Source organism: Acyrthosiphon pisum, chromosome A1 (assembly GCF_005508785.2).
Source record: "Acyrthosiphon pisum isolate AL4f chromosome A1, pea_aphid_22Mar2018_4r6ur, whole genome shotgun sequence".
Lineage (NCBI taxonomy): Eukaryota > Metazoa > Arthropoda > Insecta > Hemiptera > Aphididae > Acyrthosiphon > Acyrthosiphon pisum.
This window is the reverse complement of record NC_042494.1, coordinates 37,794,148-37,811,473: the sequence shown is the minus strand read 5'-3', so window position 1 is coordinate 37,811,473 and position 17,326 is coordinate 37,794,148. Positions and strand designations below refer to the sequence as shown.

Sequence of the window (17,326 nt, the reverse complement as noted above, 5' to 3'; positions counted from 1 at the left end):
ACGATAAGCAGATAAGATATGACCCTTTTGCAAATCGATATTAAGGCTATCTGCAGTCACTTTAATTATATCAAATATATTTCATTTTGGTAATGGGAAATTCCACTTACCGTAATATTATTCGATAGTTGTTGCTGCTCAGAAAATATTTAAATTAATTTTATATTTATTTAATTGCATTTCTAGTTTCATATATTTATTCTCCATATTATTGATTTTATCTTCAAGTGATTTGGTTTTAGCCAAGAGATCATCCATTTTTTTCCCATAATCATCCAATTTTCCACAGCAAAAACTGACGGATTTCTCTAAGTCAATATTAGTAATTGATAACTTCTCAAATTTTTCCGATAATTTAGAAATATCATTTCTAATTAAAGTAATGTAACTTTCTTCCTTTCCACTGTCAATATCGTTTCTCTTTGGATCTAATTTTCTTGTTGTTAGATTTTTTTTTATAATTACATCTTTCTCACATGACTCACATTTCCAGTTTTGACTGTCAGTGAGACATGGGTTAGAGATAGGGGCGCAGCTCCGATGAAAATATATTTTACATGATGAGCACGCAATTCTTTTGGTCGGCGAGACCTTAGTCTTGCATTCACTACACGGCATTATAGATAACGGAGCACTAGTATTAATAATGTACAAACACACGCGACACACGTCCGTCCTTATCGACACATTAGATAGAACTGGAATCATATTGGAATCTATCTAAAATCATACTGTAACAACAACATAATATTATTACAGCTAAATTGAGTTTAATTGAGTCATATACGGGATCAATACGTATCAAACAATTTGTTGTGATGGCAAAAATAACCAACAAATTATCGTCGATTCAACGTATTATATATTATATATTAAAGTACACCGAGTGATTTATCATACATGCTCATTCCAATAAATTGTTTGTCATGATAATTATTAATTATACGTTTAATTAAATTTAACAATTTTTGGAATTTTAGAAGTAGGTATACATAATGATCATATTTGAAGAATTTAGATTCATTATACCATTAGAAGAGGGATTACTGGAAACTATTATTTTTTTAAATGAAAACCTCCATTTTTTACAGTTATGGGTAACAGATGATGATTTTTTTGAAAACTTTGATGTATGGATTTAAATAGAAATTCAAACTATTAGTGACTGCAATATTTAACTTTATTAACTAAAGATAAGTAGCCCACCATAGGCGTATAAGATAGGTATGGGGGCAATGGATAAAATATAAAATATATGTTGTATTAATTTTAGTCTTGTAGTACTTAAATACTTAACTGTTTAAATATGAGTAGTAGGTAATTATAATTAATTATAATAATTAAGTATACTACTTGAACTATACTCAGAGAATATTTTCTAAATAAAATTGGAATATAAATAATTAATATTAATCACTATGATTTAAATGACTATGATTGAATGTTATGGTAAGTAGTACTGTTAAATATTGTTTAATAACTCAGAAACGAATTGTTTAAAAAATTAAATTAGAATTTAAATAAATACATAGTTTAAGGATAAAATGGGTGTCAGCATGCTTGGTGAATTGTCCTGTATACATAATAATATCATCGAGATATCCAATTGGACAATACCACCCGACGCATTCATGTGCTGGTCATATTATTTTACTCGGAATATAAAAATAATTCACGTAGTAGATAAATTTAATATTATGACAATATGTACACGTACGTTGACGTGTGTGTCTCTCGAGTATTTATATTTTTAAAAACATTTTCGAATGCGTTTCACAGAAATTTGGGACTATATAATATAATATCACAAATATCATTATTGTGACGACTGCGGTAACACTGACATGATACATCACAATAACACGCTTTGTATTATGTTACTATAATAACGGCGTGTTTGGCATTTATTTATCTAATATTTTTTGTTTTTAGTATCGCAAATACGTGTATAACGTGTATACTCGTTGATGTACGATAATAATAATTACAATTATAACAACATTATAATAATTATATTATTTTATAAATACCATATGTGTGATCAGGTATTTTGTACCCTTTGGTGATGGTGGGGGGGGGGCAGTGGAAATCCATTTCGTGTGTTACAGTTCATAGTTATACTTTTAGCCCAAAAAAACGATTAAATAACCTCTGGAAACGGGAAATTAAGTAATACAAAATGTTTTTTGTTTTTGATAATTCAAATCATAACTGTTTTGTCTTTATCTTACTTAGGTACCTACTTATATACATTTTTGTACTTACCTATATAAAAATATGAAATACAACGAGTCAGTTAAGATTTGCCAATAGGTGCAACTGCACTGAGCTCTCCTTAATTTGGACCTGTTCTTGAAGCGCCATGTCCTAAAAAGTTATTATCACAAGTAGAAAAACTGACTATAGGGTATCACACAAAATTTCAATCATGAACCTTATACCTAATAATTTTATTAATAACAATAATAATAATAATAATCAACCAACAGGTAGGTATATGATGGATTATTTTTTTGATACAGTCAATCGATTTAACACATAAACAGTTCTGAGTAAAATCTAACTATAATTAAAAATAGGCCAATAGTGACAACTTATCACCGTTCGTCCGTCATCGGTCCGCCGCCTAACTTTTCGTTTCAGCGGCGGCATCGGCGCACGTGTGTGATTTTCGTCGACAAGGACGAGTTGCGCGTTACCGGCGGCGCTCATAAATTCGGTATCGTATGCGTGCGGGTGGGCCGGTCGCGCGAGAGACGAGTTCAGTTCGTTTTACCGTCGGGCACCGCGTGCGGTTTTTGCTCGGCCGTCGTCGTCGCATTCGTTGTGCAGCGGTTTTTCGTTTCGTAAACTTTTCGAAATTTTGTTTTTAACCACTCGGCCGATAACCACGTGCGAATCTAAAAACATAAAATAGAATAATAAAATTCTTTTTTTTTGAAACCCACTGCGTGAACTTCCGATAAATTGAGAACTTATTTTATCGTTTGTTTTCATCATGATTTTGGACTAATTTTTTCCAGGACGTGATCGTACAGCCGATATAGGTAAGTCACAGATGTCTATAATATTTTTATAATCACTATAAGAGTAGGTATAGCGAGTTTTCAGAAAATATGCAAGCATTCTATCGGCGTAATTTATCTACGTGGTGCAAGCGCGTCCATTGAAAACCAAAAACCCAATAATATAATAATATCATAGTGTAACGCTATAATTGGTTTTATTACGGAAGATTGTATGAATTTTATTTATTATCATGTGTGTATTTTGGTTATATGACAACAATAAAATAGGATCTAATGAAAAACGTGCTTACTCCGGAGACACGAAATTTTGTCACAGTTATTAATTTTTATAGCATCTTCCGTTCTATTATAACGGCTTCGATAAAAATATACCTAATTAATTTTTAGTTTACCATATATAATAGGAATATTATTAACTTTGTTGATAACATAAACGATGCCTTGGTCGTTAAATTGAAAATGTAAGAGTAAAAAAATGTTATTAGTATATTTTTAACAAAACATAATAATCATACCTTTTAAAGACCATTGTGAAATATTCTTATAAAATGAAAAATGTAATCGACCTTTTTTTTATGTATAATACATAGAAAGGTTGTAATAAACTAGAGTTTGAAGTTTTTAGTGACATAAAGACCTTAATTTGATCATTTTAACGATACAATTAAAATAAAAAAAATTGGGAAATGTGTATTAAATAATCATTTCATTAGATGCTTTTGTAAAATAACATTTTATAACTTTTATATTTTTTTGCCATTATATAATTGAACTAAAATTTTAGAACAAAATGTTTGTGTATTGTATGTAATTACTAATTAGGAAGGTCCGTGTACTTTTATAAATCATGTGTTTAATTGTTACAATTTGATAAAAACTTTCAACACAAAAATAAAAATGTACAAATATTATTTTAACAATAGGTATGTTCATAAAACTTATATATAATCCAACTTAAGATGTGTTTTACTAGTGAATTAAAAAATGTATAACAATGTGACTTCAATAATAATGTTGTTCATAAATTTAAACTTTTTTATATTCACATATTTCTTTTAATAAATGGATGTATTCTCTGTATGAAATATGACTATGGCATTATGATTAATTACTTTATATTAAAAAAACAGTAATTTACTTTAACTATCTGATATGTCAAATACATTCACACTAGTATTTGAGCAACCAAACATTTTAAAAGTTTAATTTAAGATTTACCTACATAATTATATAATATAAAATATATAATTGTTGATACCTAGTTAGGTAGGTATGTTTAATTAGTGATTTGTTAATGTTATGCATCTTATGATTTAATTAGATTAAGTTTAAGACCAATTTGAAAACTAAATTATTTATTTTAAAAATATAATTTAAACTTTTTAATAGATATAATTATATATTTTAGTTAATGTATCTTAGCTCTTAAAAAATATCCAGACAATAATATGGTTTAATTGTAATAATAGTAGACTTGTAATTTTCTACTAAAACAATGCATTGTAAAATATTAACCTGGATGATTTATGGAAGGACTTTCAAAAAAAAAAATAATTTGTGAAATGAGACTAAACAAATATTTTAGTTTTGAAAATGAAAAAATTGAAGAAATGTATAATATAAAAAATGAATAATCAGCAGACAAAAATATAGGCAGTTGAGTATTTTTTCTATAAAGTATTTTAACATTTGAATGTGATAAATTAATAATATAATATATTATATTAATATGTCGGTTATATTTAGAAAGTTAATTTATGTAGTTTATAGTTCAGTGAATGTTTTAGGCGAATTTTGTTGTGATTCCGTACGTTTATTTTTGTAATAATTATTTATTATAATTAAATCTTTTGAAACTTCTTATTGGACCAACCGCCTTTGTTAGGCGATGATATCTTATTGAATTTACATAATTCGACAATAGTACCTATATGAAAACTAATTTGTGTGGTCTTATTAACAACACCCTAAGTCACATTAAACACTAATCAAGTTCCAGTACGATAATTATTTTTTATGTAGATTGTAATTTGTAACTGTACCTATCTATTTTATTAATTGGAAGAATGTTATTTGTAATTTTAAATATATTTTAAATACCCATCCTATTTTTTAAGAAAATTCAACACATTGATGATAACTCCTGGTCACCTTTAACACCCCCTCAATATGCCACTGAAACATGCATATTTGTATTAAATTAAAACTAATCAGTTACAAAATATAAATTATTTAGCACTTTATTATTTTTATGCAATGCGAAAACAACATTTTTCTCTGTATAATAATAAATTATAAGTTTTCTTGTTTTTTATACCTACCTAATTTAATCCACATTAAAAAAATATATTTTTAGTCATCAACGACGAGCATATTAGCCTATACAACTATAACAGTAACATAATTTAAAATCGTATTAAACTAATTGGTGGAGATTAGTTACAATTATTTATAAATTTGATAAGTGCATCGACTGATTTTGTTAAAGGTATTGTTAACTATTTTATCTAGAGTTTCTGGAAGTTGGTGTTTTTGTCTACATTTGTTAAATTATATTCGTAAACAAATAGCAAAAGTCTGATATGGAAACACTCACATACTACATGACATATTTTTAACTATTTTATGATGATTAAACTTTGGAGTTTGTACTTTTATTGAATTAATGCATAATTGCATGATAAATTATCGAATTATTTTTAATACCAGCTGGTGGAAACAACACCAAAAATTTTTTTCTTCGATATTTATTTTGTCTTTGGTATCTGATTTTATACTAGTTCTAAAACTATAACATTTATTAATTACCTTTTTTAGCATTTGATAACTAAAAAATCGATAAATAATTGTATAATTATGCCATCCTTAAGGTAAAAAATATCTATACTTATAACCTATTCATTGGAATCAATACTTTTAAATCCTAATTGTATGTTGTATTTAATTTTATCTGATAATGCATATATAGTAAAGAATATAAAATTATTTTACCATACGACAATGGTTGTAATTCGTTAACTATAACATTCCGTCAAAAGTAAACCAGTGCTTATGGCGTGTAAAATAATAAATATAAAAATTCAATGTGTATAACAAATGTTGATTAATTTTGATCGGAGATAAACTCCTTTTTATTATTATTAAATGAAAAACATTATTTTATTTTTAAAGTATTATTTATTTTTCCGATAAGTGGATTTATATTTAAAATATTTCCGTATAACAAACGTTATTTTAAACAAATTAATAATAGTACAAATTACATTTATCGAATAACTTGTGTTTTTGTAAATAAATATTATGTATTTAATTGTGAAGTAAATTTAAGATCTCTAGTATTTAAAAAAAAAAATACAAAACATTAAAGCTCGCGTATTTCAAAGATATAAAATAATTTAATGACAATACTCAAATATGTATGTTATAAGTTATCGTTAAGTTAAATGTTTCAAAGATTATAATTATATAATTTATACTATATACAAGCAGCATTAGATAATTAATATCCGAGGGTAGATCTTGTTCAAAAACGTCCAAGGCATATCACACGGTTAATCCTAAGAGATAGGTTAATCACTAAGACTTAAGAGGAAGGAAAAAGATTTTTTTAGTAATTTAGTGAGTATTAGGTATCTAAGAATATGGCTAAATAGGTCTATATAGTATATTTGACTACTACTAAAACTTAGTTTAAATATTATTTGACATTTTGTACTTATATATTTACTCTTCGGAATTAATTTATATTTATTTAAATTAAATACCATTTCAAGAATTCTATATTCATGAAAAAAACATTAATTTATATTGATACTATAACGCAAAAAATATTATTTCTTATTTACTTTTCAAATACAAATGTATAAAATATAAGAAACCATATTTTGAAATTACTTTATTGTTCGGAAATACGTTTAAACATTAGCAAATAGTAAGGTTCTTATCTCGTTCATGAAGTATATTGCGTGCTTTGTACCCACTGACAACAATTTATAGAACTGACACATAACAAATGTATGGTTTAAATTAAATGAAAGCTTAATGTTGGATCTTTTCGAGTTTTACATTATAACTCTTCAATATTATAACAGTTTGAATAGAATGACTCTTTTTGTTTTATAACACATAAAAAATGTACACAATTTTATTCTGAAAAATCGTCACCGATTTCCAATTATGTTGGAATTCGTACGTTATGTATTATATGCACCAAAATATTTTTCAAAATTTACTAGCATTCTAAAAAGTATTACCTATTTCATTTATATTTGTGATCATTAATAATATTAATATTATGTGTATTATTTCAATTGTAGTTGAACAATATTTTCATACATAGATTTTTTAAATATATTTTACATTATTGAGTATTACAAATTTACATTTTAATACATTATATTACATACCTACTGTATTTTTTTGTAGTCTATTATAGTCTTAAACTTCTAGTAAATTCTTTTCACTATCGTATGTAATTTAAAATTGATAAGACTCCGTGCTATAAACTGAAATCCAGACACAATAGTTTTCTGTTCGATGATTGAATATTGATGGTATTTAAATTAATACGTAATAATAATATAATATAATCACCAATATCTATGCTCATTATAGGCGAGTAAAGTGAGACAAAATTCTCAACACTTTTTTTCTAATATCCTGTAAAATGTTCAAAAAATTTCACTTTAGACGTGTATAATTTCATTATCAGAAATGTAAAATGATATTTTTTTAAATAAATAACTGAAATAAATTCTATAGTATCTTAAGAAGCAACATTGAAGTTGTACATCATTGAATAATAACAACATGATTTGTCGTTTGTTTAAAATATATTTTACATTTGATAAGCTGTTATTTTATTAGAATAAATTAAATTTAACATAAATGAACATTAAGGTTTTCAAGATATTTGTATCTTTTTTCGATAACTTTCATAAACACTTTACAATACAGTTAAACAGTTTAATGTAGAACTTCAATAGAAATTGTTGGTTTTCAACAAATCGCGAAAGACCAGAAAAATAAGTGTGAAAAAAATTTTATCAAGTGGTTTTATTAAAACTTAACATTTTTTAGTAAACCAAGTTTTGTTTAAAATCTTATATTAATTAAATAATTTATCATTAATTTCAAAAAGTGAGATATTCTCTCTCCCCTGAGGCCCATTCAATTCTAGTATAAGATTTCAGTGCTTATTTTTTTATTTTAAATACTACGATTAGTAACTTTGTTTCTGTATTTACGGTACAATACTTTTCAATTACAATTGATTTCTTAATATTGGTATAATTTATTTTATTGTTTGAATAGTTTGAATGTGGTTAAACTATGCATTTTACACAAACATTATCAGATTGTTTATTCATTTTTACGAAATATTTTTAGTTAATAATTGTCTCTTTAACTCGTATAATAAGTACGAGTTAAATCCTCGAGTTTAATCCTTTCAGTGTCAACTCAATGTATGTATTCTGTGTAAGTACCTATCTTATATTTAAACGAGGTTACTTGGGGGGCAGTTTTAAAATTTAATTAGAAATGACGGAAAAAACAAACATAATTAAGTAGTTAACAAAAAAACCGGGGTTTAAATTAGTTCTATAAGATTATACCAAAATTAAATATATTTGTTGATTCCTTTATATTTTAAATTTAAATTCTACGACCTTCCCAAGTTACCATATAAAGACTATCATAGGTAAAAACGAAGGCTATCTTAATGTTATTATATTATATCATTACATGATTGAACGTATACCTGTAGTACTTACTTATTATAGATGAAGAATCAAAAATAAAAATAGTTGAATGTGGATATAGTAACGATTATATTATGAGACAATAATATAATTCATAGATTAGAAGTGAAAAATAAAACCGTCGTTTAAATAACATTAGCATTAACTGTTGCATATTTAAAACACCAAAACTTATAGAGTATTAATAAGGAATCAGCATTTGTAGTTGAGTAAAGTGAAAATTGTCAACAGTACAAGATAAATACCTAACCTATTTATTCGTATGTTTTTTGCGTAAAGGTCGTAGAAGTTTTGTTTGTCGATTGAACCATATTGCAGTGTTTAAACACAACAATAACGCCGAGTGTGCTTAATGTGAAAAGTAACGCGTTGCTTAATATTGGTATATTACTATTAAAAACTATTAGAAAACAGGAATATTACTGCTATGATCGTAAAATACTTACAATACTAATTTTCGGTTAATGTGCGTATAACTGAAAATTATTAGTGCTGCGCTTATACAAGTTAACTTAACGTTATAATTTATCATTGTACAATGTTTTTTTTTTATTTATTTAGTTATTCCTATTATACGCAACGAAAATCTCAATAATAACTTTACTAATGGTGCGTAAATCAAGTTGAACAGTAAAAATAAAGGACCTTTCCAGTATAAACTTTTTAAATTGCGTTGCATACAGTTGAAACATGTACTTATATTACTATTTATTTTTAAATTATAAATGTTTATACTATATACATATTATATTTTAGTTATAACTTATAATTATTATTTAAAAATAACTTTACTAAAACAGTGATTAATTTTATATCGTTTTGGACTAAGCTGGTTCAATATTCCTTCCCTCCTAGAATACCACAGACAGACGCCATTGGTGTAGGTACTAATACATCCATTTGGTGTGAATATTCTTTGGCGTTTAATGTAGAAATATATTTTTACATTTTGAAAGTGTATCTTTTGTTACTAAATTATTTGAAAAAAAAATGTCTTGGCTTTTGGTATATTTCGTGTGAATATTAAATTTACGTAAGTAAGTAATTATATGGTTAGTTAATAAAGATTTTAAGAAAATATGTATTAGTTTACGCCTGCTGTTACTAATACCTGTTTCGACCGCTTCTATTAATTTACAAGTATTTGGAGGAGATCGTGCTAAGTCCCTTTTTGATGCCTCGACCATGACCTGTAGGCCGTTTCCGTGTGGTGTTTCACTGCTAAGTCGACGGATATTATTGTTTTTCTATTATATTGTAATCCGTAAGATTATAGGCATGAACTGTGGTGATTGACTGATTTTTCGTTAGAGATAACATTAAAAAAATTATTCAAGTATTTTTTTCTAAATTTTTGTTTATTGTTAATTTTGTATCAACATTTTTAATTAAATAGTAAATAACCGACGTGATCAATTTATTGTTAATTTTCTGTTTCAGTTAATAGCTTGAGAGAATAACATATTTTACTCAATGTAATAATAGTATTAACCTTTGATAAATTTTCGCACGTCAGCACGTACAAGTAATAAAATAGCACATTAAAAGTACAACGTAAGGTACCAACTACAATAACTATTACAAAACGTAGTATTTATTTTTCGAGTCGAGTTGGTTCATCAACAGTCCAAATATATTAATTTAATATAAATATTATAAGTTACAATTTTAATATAAGTCATTTGACTTTTTTCAGTTTAAGCTATATATATTTGATTATTTTAAAAAAAGTTTTAACGAGTAAAAAAATGTAGGTATACCTAGGTACAAAACTCTTGAAAACTTTTTAAGTACATTTTTATTTCAATAGAAAATTATTTATAACAGTTACCGTTTACAGCCCTACAATCTGTTTGGTTGAACAAGTCATTATTATCACGTTATAGGTATATAGATTTTACAAAAATAATTTTTAATTATATAGCTTAGGTCAAGTTTTAATCAAGATTATTAAAATAGTATGAAAATTGATTTCTGACTAATTGAAAATGAATACAAAATAATTTTCATGAAAATTAATATTATCTTTTAAGAGTGAGAACAGTATTATCAAAAAAAGGTGTGTGCTGAAAATATGTTATATATTATATCTATTATTGTAGTAATTATAACGCGTTACATGTGGTTCTTTTTTATTCCATATTAATTACTTTTATTAAAGTATAATTTTAATGCTTTATCACCTATGTTGTATACACTACATTGTATTCATTAGATATTAGATAGTATACACACAACAGTTTAATAATAGTATTTTTTAAATAAAATAATTATTTTCTACTCGAAATGTATTCAAAATTAAAAATGTTTACTTATCACACTTGATTATTGAGTAAAAAAATAAAGTAGCTATGTCAATAATGCAAATCAACCGGTAAAGAATTATTCAACTAAATTTATACAATATTGAATCATTAAAAATTAATTCTTAATTATTCGAGTAGGTACGAACGTTGCATTACTCATATAGTTATTGTATCTAGAAGTGATGCCATTTGATTTTTGTGATTTTTGATTTCACAAATCCACGTAAATTAAGGTAGTGTAGTATCTATTGCATGCCATTTAATCATAAATCAATACTCATAGCTTCATATTTGTTTTTTCTCTAAGCTTTTCGATCATAATTTGTTCCTGTTTATTTATCAAACAAATATTGACACAAGTGCCAAATAGATGCTTCAAGTCTTCATTGTACATTTTTTTTAGCCCTCAAATTAAATTCTTCTACATATTGTAATTTCTGGACAATTTTTTACTTATACAATAGGTTTATATATTTCAATTATATTTAGATGTTTTCTGGCATATCTCAAGTTTCATAGAAATCTAATAAATTTACAATAAATTATAAATTAATCTACAAAAAATAAATGTATGTGTCTGCCAGGGATTGTTGTTTTAATTGTCGGATCGGGACATAAAAACTAAGAGATGTGATTTTCGTCCCGTAGGTATACGAGTTTATCTTGTTCAGAAAACTTCCGCGCAAGGTGTATAATGGTCATTCAGTCTATACAACACCTTTTTAATATTAGTATACTTATATGAAGAGCGATTCCTCGCGGATTCTTGAAATCAGGTAAGTATAGGTAATAATATTTAATATCCCGAAAGTGGCCGAAACGATGGCGACGGCACCGCTAGGCGTATAGGTAAAACGGCAGCGTCCGAGTCAACAACGTGGCGTATATTGTACACACAACGTTGGCAGGATCGGTTTTATAATATAATATTATTATATCAACGAAACGGTGGTGATAAATCCGGTGCACGAGCTTTGACAGATACCCCAAGATGGCGTATACACGAGCTGACCACGGCCGCCACCGCCACCAGTATTCCTCGCGGATGTCCCAATTACTATTATAGTACGATCGTAGGTATATATAATGATTATTATTAAACTCTGAGACCCGCGTATACATGTATATACGGTAACGTGTATTATATAACACAATGGTATATAGTGAGCGACTGGTGGTGAGAGAGACACGGTGAGAGAGAGAGAGAGAGAGAGGTCCCTGAGCGAAACCAGAGTATACCTATATATATATAATACTGCAGGTATTATATAGCTCGTATACCCTCGTCCTCGAGAGCCACCTATATATATATTTGTACAGCCACATTTCTGACTATCCTTTTCAGCGCCATTTACCATTTTATATTATGTGACTGCGCATTTGAATTTACCGTTTTCATCGGTAGGATAATATGTGGGTTAAATAATTGTTCCACCCATTTTGTGTTTTTCAAATCGAAATTTACGTATATTTTACCTCCACGAGTTATTTGCCTGAATTTGAAAAGTACATATTTTTTTAAAATTTGTGGCTTAGCTGTTTTCGCGTATAAAAACTAGAAATTGTACAATAGTTTAAAAACCGAGTTGCGCATACCTGTGTAATGTGTATTGATATACTTTCAAGTTACTTTAATAGTTCAAATACATATTGGATAGTTGTTATAAATTAAAATATAATAATTAAATAATGTAATATACAATAAACTTCCATCATATTTTGTATATTAATATGACAAAATAATATAAATTAAATGAAAATAACCAACTACCTTATTTTGTGGATGGAAAACCACCACATCGAGAATAAGAAAATATTTTTATAATTAAAACGAAATCCCATTTTATAGTATTTATAATTTTATATTCATTATTTGACATCGGTTAAAATTATGACAAACAACTATTTTAGTATTTTAGCATTATAATATTGATGTTCATATGATAGAAGGGTTGGGATGCTTTCTGGAACAGAGGGGGGAGATGGTTGTTTAGTAATTACTCCGGTAACATTTTAAGCTCCTAAAAATGTTACCACATTGCTTCAGAGCAAAAAAATATCAACCATGTTTAGGCTTTAATTTGAAATGACGGAAACATCGATCTAATCCGATTAAATGTTAACCATAGTAAAATTACAGAAAATTTGACTTTAACTCGGTAATAGGTATTTAATTCAATAAAAGACGGGTTAAAATATTAATATATAGTAACAATAAGTTAATAACAATCTCTATATGATTAGGTATAACAAATTTTAAAAATATATAATAAATTTGTAAGATACATAGGTAATATGTTTATAATCTAATAAAACTTTGAGATATGTAAAATATGTAAGATCATATTCAGCATACAATCAACGACAGAAATATGGAATGCATTTATTAAAAATATAATAAAAATGTATCCAAAAATAAAACGCAGCTAGCCAAAAACCAAATGGAATACCTACTAAGGAATTTAGCGATCTACCAGAAACGAAAGTCATAGCATAATAATTACGATGTATCTACCATTTTTGTATTTTACTTTAAATGTTTAAGATCTTCCATTGTTCCATTCAATACGTTTTACAACAAAGTCTGATTATTGAGAAGATCTTCTATGATATATGATTCTATAAAGATTTTTTTGATATTGTAATCAGTTCATTATAAAACACGATCACAACAATCCGTAAAATATTGACAGAAATAAAATAATATTTTTGATGCTTAAGTGATTTAAAAAAAATATATATTTAGGGTGTTCTTAAAACAAAACAAATAATGTATGACAGTTAAAAAATGTCCAAGTTAATCTCAATTTTTGATTTATGTAATAAAAACTATAAATTCATCCAAATTTTTCAAAAATGTAGCATTGTATAAGCATTTTTTTAAGGTATAAATTATGGTAAACTAGGGTGACCATATTAAAAAAAAAAAATACAGGACAAAATTAATAATAATTTAATTTTTTTTTATTAATACTTAATATATATATATTTTATTGATTTTTAATTGTGAAAAAATATAATTTTTGATAACACTGTATAAGATTAAATTCATGTATTTTACTTTTCTTAAAAAAACTTATTAATTCATTTTGATGACGATTGTTCAGAGATGTATTCACTATTTGATTTTTCATATTTTTTTGAAGAAGTAATTAGTTTTAAAAATTGTGGGTGTTCTAAAAGAAATGTATGAAATTCTGTACATGAAACATTTTTAAAATGTTGTTTTACGATTATTATCGATCTAATTGTGTCCACAAGAAATCGATTTTTCTCATCTGTCCATAAAACATTTGTAATTGAAAATACTCTTTCTACCGACGCGTTAGTTCCTGGAATAGTCATTGAATACTCTAAAATAACCGTAAAATATTTATTTGGAATGTTATTTTTTTCTAGAATTTTAAATATTTCACACCACCTATCTTCGACTTTTGAACCATTTTTTCAGTTTTGCATTTTAACCTTCATTACATTTATTACATGATTAAATTCGTCAAAAAGTTCATCTTCATCGAATTTCAGTGTTGGATTATTTTTAATAATATATTTAAAACTTTCTTGAATGTCACTCCAAATCGGAAAATCTAGTACTTGAATCCAACGAAAAACTTTTAGTGGTTCAAAGTGATATCCCCATTTTTCCACGTACGATAAAATTGTAAAATATTATATTAACGATTATCAACAAGTCGACAAAACTCAACGATTGTTGGAACCAAACTAATAGCTATTCGCTATAATAACGATAAATGTATTCACAAAACTTAGTTTCAGTGATATAAATAGATAGAATCGAAAGCATAGTCCGATAACGGTCAATCCGATAACTCCAATAAGCTCCTATATAACTCGTAGACATACCCCATACTGGTAAATTCAGACAATCACAAGATTACAGTTATAATCATTATTCATTACTTTCGTAAGTTTCGTTTTCAAATTCATTCATTTTGTTTGATAAAAAAAACAGGACAAAAAGCGTCCTGAAAGAAGTTTGTCAGGACAACAGGACACAATGCTGAAATAAAGGACAATCCTGTAAAAAACAGGACTTATAGTCACCAGGTAAACATATTATAAACAACGTGTATATATTATTAAACTGGGTACCAACATTTATACGCTGTAACATTTTTCGGTCGCTGTGGACCCTAGATGCTACGAGAAATCTTCATCAGTAAAAATAGCATATTTTTATCCTATTTCATGCTTCGTAGATTTTAATAACGAGTTGAAAGATATTTTCTATTTGAACAATCGAATCAAGCATAGTGAGTGAGGGACAAGATCCCTGCGTGATGCGAAATAATTTTCTCGATTTTAATATCGATGTATGACACATTAGGTAGTAGGTACCTACCTGTATTAATTAATTGAAAAAAACTCTTGAGTTAAAAAGATACATATTTTAAAAATCAATTATACCTAACTGTTTTATTTAACTCTGAATTTTAGCATGAAAAAACATTTTCATATTATCAAAAATAATAACTTTATTAGTGGCATAAGGATAAACTTGTAACCGACATTTAAAAAAAAAAAAATATTTCAATCACATATTGTGAATTGTGATCTTTAATATTTCCAAGGAGTGTTTTTTTACGCTATTTTCGATTATTACTTTAAAATTAATATATATATATATGAGAATGTAACTTGATTTTGGAGGCAAAGGAAAAAAATTTGTTTGTTTATTTATTTGTTTGCACTTGCATTTTTCCATTTGAAATTTATACTACTTATTATTCATTGAACAAATAATTTATTGTTACATATTTTTCTACCTTATCTCTATTCTATAATAAAAAGAATAAAATTTACCACTCCAGTGGTTGAATTCAAAATGTAGGATATATCATTTTCAAAAATTAGCAATAATAATAACTACAATATGTAATTATATTATATTATTTGCATAGCCAAAAAATAGTCTTATGTTTTTAAATTAATAATTTCTTCCGGAGGAAGGTCGGACAGCTAGTTGTATAATATAATGTATCATATGAATTTTTTATTTATAATTTGTGTTCTAATTTTTATTGACGGTAAATAGTAATATATTTTAAATTTGATTTTTGGTAGGTACCTATTTTACCCATTCAAAGGTTAAGCTATTTTTAAGTGAATTATTATAAATTATTATTTTAATGAGTACTTTTAATTATTATCTATATTTGATACTAAATACGTTACGTTTTGAGATGGTCAATAAACTGATAATGCATTGGTTGAAAGGGTATTGTGCTTGCAAATTGAATGTAAATTCAGGTCACGTATTCCGAAGAGTTATACTAGGAAGTTGGAGTACACTAAGTATCATAATAGTTATGTGACCCTAGGGTTATTTGGAAAAGTGCTCCTAATAATAAAGATATAATATGATTACTTGATGTTCTTAGATTTAACAAGTATTAGTACAAGCAATTTATATTTTTGAGAGTGAAAAATAATTTGTGTGCACAATACATAATAATATACAAGGTTATCTTTCAACGGTGAACACTGAATATTTCAAAGACTTTCAAATTATTTTTTAAAAATGTAATGTATACAAATAATTCTTAATACCTACACATATTTTCTACCTTTATAAAAATGTTGGAGTATAAATATCGAATATTGAACAAATATTTATTTATTTATTAGCATCAACGTTAATTAAGAGGAAAAGGCAAAAGGTATTCGTTGAATTGCAGGTGGTGCACTAATCTAAACCTTAAATGATTATTAATAAAAAAAAATATGGGTTTAATATTTATACATTAACACTTTTTAAAAAGTATTGCATGCTTCATCTTCCAACCACTTTTGGTTTTCTATACTGAATGAATATTTACTCTATAGCGTTTGGAAATGTAGTGGTAGTTTTTTTAGGGTAAATAAATTGATAATTCTTTAAACAAATTTTTCTTTACTTTATTTTAATGTTTAAATATTGGAAAATTTATAAAATATTAAAAAATAATTTATTCGACTAGCAATTTAATAATAACAATCATAATTTATATACCATTAAAGATTCTTAAAACTTCTGACAGTACAATAATCAATATAATATTGTTATTATTGGTTGTTTATTATTTTTATTATCAAAATATATTTAAAGAATAACCAATAATTTTAAATTATATAGATAGGTAGTAAGGTAGTTGCTTTAAAAGTTTTCTTTTGATTAGTTAAAACAAATTATAATTATTTTTGATGAATCATTATGCATACACGTTTA

General features: G+C 26.2%; 1 protein-coding gene across 2 annotated transcripts in view; it reads left to right on the top strand.

Moving 5' to 3' along the window:
• Nucleotides 1–2,731: 2,731 nt before the first annotated feature.
• LOC100575587 (5-hydroxytryptamine receptor 1) overlaps nt 2,732–17,326 on the top strand; it is a 251,248-nt gene continuing 236,653 nt past the window's right edge. For both annotated transcript variants that reach the window (XM_029487000.1, XM_029486998.1), the window contains exon 1: nt 2,732–3,047. The gene's annotated coding sequence lies outside the window, so the exon portion shown is untranslated. The remainder of the gene's footprint in view (nt 3,048–17,326) is intronic.